Genomic DNA, 8,015 nt, shown 5'->3' with positions numbered 1-8,015 from the left:
AAATGTTTCTTTACGACTATTAAATATTGGGAATTGATATTTCCGCTCCCCTTTTAGACCAATCCACTCCAACTTGGAGTGGATTGGTCTAAAAGGGGAGCGGAAATATCAACTCTCCTATGCTTTGGATATTTCCACTCCACCTTTAGACCAATCCACTCCAAGTTGGAGTGGATTAGTCTAAAAGTGGAGCGGAAATATCAGCTCCCTAAATATTTTATACATGTAAATTTCGTTACAGCTAGTAAATGCCTGGTGGTTGCAAATTTTTGTGTACCCATTAAATATCGTACTTTTTTATTCTCTCTTGGCACAATATTGAGAGGTAACGTCCCCAAAAAAAAAAGTGGTAGCGAAATGGAAATCTCCTTCGAGAAACATCATCATGCGATGGTTGCTCTCTTGGCAGCCCCGGCAAGGCATTGGAGGTGTTTTTAGGGATTGCTCAGGTGATATCATCTTTTTCTTTACAGGCCCTATCGGTGTTACAGACTCTACAGAAGCAGAGGTTCGTGCACTTCATAGGGAAGGTAGATTGGAGGTGGAAAGTGACTCCTCTAACACAGTCTTGTGGGGTGAAAGGAAATAGCGATGGTCCATGGAGGCTCGCTAATCTTATGGATGAAATAAAAGATCCGTGTTTGTTTGGTGTTGGCTCTTTTTCTCTTATTCCTAGAAGTGCCAATGAATTGGGTGATCGCTTAGCCAAATTAGGAGCTTCTAGAGAATCATTTCATATGGGGCAATCCTTACCCCAGAAGTGCACATGTAATCCGTTATTATTTAATAGAAGTGTTGTCTTCATAAAAAAAATTCCCTGGCTGAGAATCGATTATGAGTCCAAAATTGATTACTGGACATAAATTTAGGTTCAATTTTTACTCCAATAATCAGTTTTGGACTCACTTTCAGTTCTCAAAATCCAAAACAAGTAGGGATAATTTGAGTACAATAGTCACTTTTGAGCTCAATTTCTATTCTCAAAATCCAAAATGATAATGTTATTTTTTTTTTCTTTATTACTCTATAGTAAGAACCTAAAAGGGGAAACGAAAAATAACAAAAAAAAAAGTGAAATTATAATGCAGAGAGCGCGATCCTGAGAACTGCAATGTTTTTTTTTTTTTTTTTTTTTTCTAACTCTAAATTCCCCATTTCTCTAGACTAAATAATTCCAAGTGGCAATACAAATTGTGGTATGTATAGATTACTAAGTGGACCATATCACTCCCTTATTTTGATGATTACACTCCCTATCGTACAAATCCTCTAATCGGTTGCATTATGTTTCTAGAGGCGCCAAAAGTTTTGGGACAAATTTTGGATACGAAGAGATTCATGAATTAAATCCGACATGGCACCCTCCAAAAGACGCAAGGAAAATCTTAGAGACCATAATTCTAATTTTTATTTCGAACTCTTTGGTGGAACAATCGCCCAGTTTTTGGGCAACTAGACTTCATTTTAGTTCATTAGTGATAAAAACTCATTTGGGGTTAATTGCTCATCGCCACTGTATATATATTACATGGTTAGATGATCAAGATCCTATCCATCAAGGTTCAAGGTTGGAGATGACAATGGTCAATGACCCATATTCAACAGGAGAAGTCCATTGGGCATCTGAACAAATGGCTAATAGTGCTTGATTCTCTTGGTTTTAATCAACAAATGCCCACATATGGATGGTTCAGGTCATCCCACTTTCATCTTTAATTTTTCTCTGTCGCCAAGGGACATGTATACTCAAGACCGTTGATCCAGTGGACAATCATGAAAACACTTCACATCCATAAGATGGTCCACAAAAACCAACGCTTCAATAGTCTTTGGAGTATAGATCAAGGTGCTACAATCATCTGATCAAGGTGGGACAAACGGAATTGGGCCAGACGTGTTTGTCGTCTGGATCAATGGATGTAATCATTTCTGGTGATCATTTCCTCACGGCACACGTAGGTCTCAAGTTTATAGCATTTTCACTCCCATAATTAGTACATGAAAATCGGAAATTTCTTGATGCTGGCTCATTTTGGAGAAAGACTATTAATTTTCACTTTTCTCTGTGCGAAATCTATGTTTTAATCAGTGGTCAGGTTCATCCAATCAGTGCAAGTTTAAATCTTTGCATTGAAACCTATCAAGGGTGGGTCCTCACAGAAACTGAAATTTTGGCCGATGAAACAATTAAAAATAATATTTTATTAAATACACAATTCTGGCTGAAATTACCGAGATTTCAGTAAATTCGGACGAAATTTTGGGAAAATATTATTTAATTAAAGAAATAAAGATTTTTGGGTTGATTTTCCTTCAATTTCGAACGAAATATCTGTTAAGAGGTATGCATGGATGGCTCGGGGCTTCATTTGAATGAATATGCCTTAACTATCTTATATAATAAGAATTAAATAAGATATGACTCAGACAAAAAACAGATTTATGAGAGTAATGTTTTGGAATATCCGCAACATTTTGCTTGATAGAAAATATATATTTGACTATCCTTTTTATTTTTTGCTTCACTTTGAAACCAAACTAATAGTTGGAAGCGAGAGAGGAGGAAACTCGATCAATCAGATGTGGGGAGCAGCCGGGTTGGGTTGGTAATGAACTTGAGTGGTCGAGGGAAAGGTAATCGGGGGACAGACCTATGCTGCTAGCTAGTTCCCTTCATCAGTGGAAAGTCATCAGCTATTGAAGTCGATTCCACCTAATAGCCCCCTTCTATCAATTCTAAGGGTTTACCCACGGGATAGAAGACATAGCACGGAATTCAAGATGTGGGCGAAGAATAGAAGGGCTGTAGATAATATTATAAGAGTTGTTATGAATTAAGACTTTTAAGGGTGAATTAATTATTTGGCTTTAGTTATGACAAACACGAACTCAATAAACAAGCATTTTATCATAATACTAGATTCTTCATAGAAAGGGGTAGGTTTGAAAAAGGGTTAGAAACCTTTCACCATCGTCGAAGAAAACAAAGCTTAAAAAAGAGAAGCCGCCCCTACTATAATGGCCATGAATGATTAGATTTGATGGTGTCTCCATGGCTGTCTAGCAAGAACTCCAAGGGTGAGGTGGTCTTGAGGTCCCCAATAGTCATTAATTAATCATCCATGACGTGTGAACTGGCGAGGTTCCTATCATGACTCATCCACCTGTCTCCTTCTTACGGTCATATAGTAGATAGACATGGGTGTCTAAGTGGGCATGATCAGTATTTAAAAAGTAAAGGCTCTGTTTGGATACGGGTAGTTACCTCGTAGATTAATGGTATAAGTACTGAACATTTGATTTACCTAAAGATTTACGTTGTAAATAGCGATAAGTAGTGTTTGGCTGCCAACCTCTTAGAGCAGTGGGATAGGTGTCATTACCAATATTATAGAAAGAAAAGAGGGAAAAAGCAGTATTTTCCATGCCAAGTTCCTTCTTTTTTTTGAGAAATTTGGCTTGGAAAGTATAAACAAGGAATATTTATGCCACATCACCAGACATACAATTATTACCTCTGAAACTTGTCTGATAGTTTCTTGGATGCTAAATTGGCAATCAAACACCATAAAGTTATCAAAAAGTGCATTTTTTTGCTTGGAAAATCCTTGAGGATGCCAAGCATGTGGCAACCAAAGAGACATTCAACCTCAAATAGAGCTGAACCAAGGTAAAAAGGAGTCAGTTGGTTCAGCGGGTCAATGATTGGCATGGTCACTCGGGTGAGTCCAAGGAGTTTATGACTTGACTTGGTAGGGTGAAATTTGGACTCGAGAACTCCACCAAGGTAAAAGAGAGTAAACTTGGGTTAATCTTTGATTGAGTGTTAAGAGTTTTTAAACTGTAAACACGAGTGATATTGTGGGTTTGATTTGATTAAGTTTGCAAGGTACTTGAATCTAATAAATAGTAGTTTGTTAGTGAAGATGAGTCGTTCGGGTTGAGGAGCATGGATTGAATATCATAACCTCTCCAAAATGTTTGGAAGATACACTCTCTTCCCTGCCCCTACTATCATTTAGAGATGACGAATTGATCTCCCGGTCCTTTTGAACCAGATATTTCAAAACCTCGCCAGTACAGAATAGACTTTTGACGGTCCTAAACTAGGTCGCTTTGATTATGGATGAATGGTTTCATGTTCATGTATCCACTTGACACGTAGTGGATCAAACGATAGCTCGAGATACACTGGCATGGTGGGCCCATTTGGATTTCTATGGTAGGTAGGATGTGGGACCCATGTCGATTTGATTTGAGTAAGTTTATGGGGTTGGATCCCTTGTTTAAAAATTTGGCTAGGGATCCCTTTCATGGGCTCATGCTAACTAGAGACATGAGGAAAAAAGCTGATCTCAGCTAGGCTAATTTCTACTAGAAAATGACCCGAGTGGCAAGGAGAGAGCCCCTTGGAGGGAGGAAGGAGAGTCATTTTGCTGGTAGGGGACCATTTGATGACGCTTTGCACGTAAGGAGGACTGGACTAGTCTTGAAAGTGACTGACATGGTGGGTCCTATCCAATGGGCTTTGGAAATTCCAACCCTCTATTCCCTGCCACTAATATCCTATGGCCTGATTTGGACGGCCAAGATCATTTGTGGATGTCATTGTTCCTGATCCGAACCGTCGAGCAAGTGCTTGTCGTGCTCAATGGAGGATAAGACTTGAGTATATGCTGTCCTCTTCATGCTTTATGTCCACCAAGAGAGAGATTGAGAGAGAGAGAGAGCGCGCAATGTTGACATTCCAGCTACAGCTGTCAAATATAGACCTCTGTTCTTCCCTCTTTATTTTGAACTTATCCGAGGGTTGATGGGTTGTGGGGGCTTTTCACCATGGGGAAAGCAAGTGGGGTTTATTTTATCCGACTTGCTACTCTCTTTTCACATTAAACAACACCATCTCTAACAGCTTAAGCTTTTGGAGTGATTGGTCATTTCACATGGTATCACAGCAAAGGTTTTTGGTTCAAAACTCCTTGATATTAAAAATCCACATGTAATGGCCTACCAGAAAGAGGGGCCACATACACGTTAAAGTATAAAAGATTGAATAACGCCCTCTGCAACAGCTTAAACTCAACAACTATTTTATCCTAGGGAGTAATTGGTTGTTTCACATGGCTCATTGGAAATCGGGAGGGATGTAATAAAGGTGTGCCATTATCACTTTCCAATACAACTTGATAGCTTCTTTTTTTTCTTTTTTTTGATAAGTTACCATTAATTTAAAAAAGAGAAGATTGCAAGTGCACTACAGTGGCTAGAGACCGCTCCATATATGTACAATTAAGCTCTAAAAGCTCCCAATTTGGCACATATTGTTGTTTCTTTTTGTGTCTGATCAAAGATTAGGGGGTGATAAGAAGTAAGCCCTACTGTTCGGGTGAACAAGGCCACTACTTATGGGATCATTCATTCCCAATTTATTTATCTTAATCTCGTTTCAACAATAATGGTATTCAACTCCTGACCTCTTGCTTTACTAATCAGCTTTTAGTGGTTGTCTTAATTTTCAAGATGCTCGCAATAATCAACCAGAATAGTGTTTAATGGCCATTATCAAAACACGGGAGTGCCAATATCATTTCCCTAGAATGTACAGTAGCATGATTCCATGTGCTATATAAACCCCGATGCTATGTTAAATTATGCTAAAAGCGTCTACATAGTACATTGAACCTAATTTCATTTTCAGGTCGGATGATGGATTCTGAAATCTAAGGGCGTGTTTGGCAACCATGAAAAAATATACTATATTGAGGGGCTAGTAGAGAGAGAGAGATCCAACAACTTATTTCTTGTAGACTTCGTCATCTGTTATGAATAGAAATCAGTTTGCAATGTGATTGATCTTCTTAGAGGGAAGATCAACCTCTTGACCCACTTCGAGATACAATTTTTAAGGATAAATTTCTTTTATTCCCATGATAAAGGCTACTTATATACGTATTATTATACAGGTGGCTCCCCATCATCACCACCGATTGTAGCCAAGGGATGAGCTTATTCAGGGTCGTATTTGATATTTTTGGCTACTCTCTAACAAACTATATCACCCACAACGGCATTTCACCCTAAAAGTAGAACGGTTTTCATAATTGTCATATTTCTTCACCTATGTTTACCATCCTCCTCTTCCCACCTTCCATTCCTCAATCCAAAACCAGGATAGGAAGGAGAGGGAAGAAGGAGAAGAAAAAGGAAAAGAAAACACCACATCCCCATTTCCATTGCTTTCTTCAAACAACTCCCCAAACCAGTCCCAAACTCGACCAACCAAGACTCAACATAGAAAAAGAAAAATAAATAGAGAACAAAAACAGCCCATATCAATTCTTCCATGGGAAGGTGGATTCCTTCCAAAGAAAACCCTTCAATCAATCCACTACTCTCCCTCTCTCTCATGGCCGTGTGGGTCGCAATGACCATCTCTGTAAAAGCATTTCTCTGTGGAACTAAGTATAGGAAATCCTCAAAAAAATCACCTCCCCCATCATCACCTTCATCATGCAAAAAAGCAGAAAAAACCCAGGTAGCCACAATTACACTAGCCTTAGAGAAAACAAAAGAAATGACTGAAATCCAAGAACAAGAAACACAACCAACGCCCAAATCAAAAGAACCCTTCATCAATGTAACACCACAGAATCAAAAGGGTGCACCCTTGACCATGTCTTCTTCGAAGCGGAAACTGATGGTGAGTCTTAGCATGAAATTGCCTTCTGGGTTATCGAAAATTAGAACAGGAAAGGAGGAAAAACACCAGCAAAGAGAGAGAAATGTGAAGGGAGGAGAAGAGTCTATATGGAAGAAAACCATAATTCTTGGTGAGAGATGTAGAATACCTAGTGATGAAGATGAAGCCATTCTTTATGATGAAAAGGGGAATCGGATTCCGGCCTACGTCCCGAGGACACCGAGATCATTACCCGTATCTCGGACTACTTCCTACATCGATACCGATGCGATTCCGGCCCAAAAATTGTTAGATGCAATGAATTAAAGAAAACTCGGATGTAACTCTTTCATTCCATTGTTGAAATGTTAATAGACTGCACAATATCTGAAGTTTTTGGGCAACATTAATCAAACAGATCAAGAGAAATGCATAAGCTGAAATGTTGTTCGTGTAAATCTTTATTTTTTTCCTACATGGGTCTGTTGTCTTTCCATTTATTTATTTTTTCATTCTTTCGTTGGAAACAATATGGTTGGATGTATAGAGCATTTCGATATATTTAAAGCTTATTATAATATGGGAAAATTTTCTTCCTTGGGTCACCCCCTTGCAATGCAAAAGGGTAGTCATAAATATACTAGAGGGGGCCTGGCCCAGGGAAGATTACGGGGGCGAAAATTTCACTTCCCTTATAGTATAGTGTATATTAATATCGAGATTCTTTTAGTATAGTTTTCGTTATTTCGCAATGAACTCAATAATTATAAAGAAATTTAGATTGTAAGGATTTTAAAGCTATTGAGAAATTTACATTTACATGATATTTTGATACTCATATTGTTGAAGTATAAAAGATCTAATAACACCTTCTCCAATGGCTTAAGCCTTTGGACTAACTGGCCGTTTCACATGCTACCCCCTCCGATGGGTTCGAAACCCAGCAAATCCTTGATATTAAAAATCCACATATATGGATAAATGACTAAATAACACCAACTCTAATAGCTAAAGCTTTTGGAGTAATTGGTTGTTTCACATGGTATCAAAGCCAAAGGTCCTAAGTTCAAACCTCCTTGATAGTAAAAATCCACATGCAATGGCCAAATCCAAAAGAGGGGCCACATGTAGGCCAAGTCTAAAAAAAGATGGGTCACACGTGAGGGAGTGTTAAAGTATAAAAGATCGTAACACCTTCTACAACGGCTTAAGCCTTTGGAGTAATTGGTAGTTTTGCACATAAAGATGTTTACATTATAAGGTTTCTAATAAATAAAGGAAAACTTATATTTTTAAGGTTTTAAATTCTATGGCCAAGCAGAGATAATGGCTTATA

The sequence above is a fragment of the Tasmannia lanceolata genome, unplaced genomic scaffold, assembly GCF_043159265.1.
Source record: "Tasmannia lanceolata isolate RefF3 unplaced genomic scaffold, GAP_Taslan_0.1 ptg000015l, whole genome shotgun sequence".
NCBI classification, from domain to species: Eukaryota; Viridiplantae; Streptophyta; class Magnoliopsida; order Canellales; family Winteraceae; genus Tasmannia; species Tasmannia lanceolata.
This window is presented reverse-complemented; position numbering follows the sequence as displayed.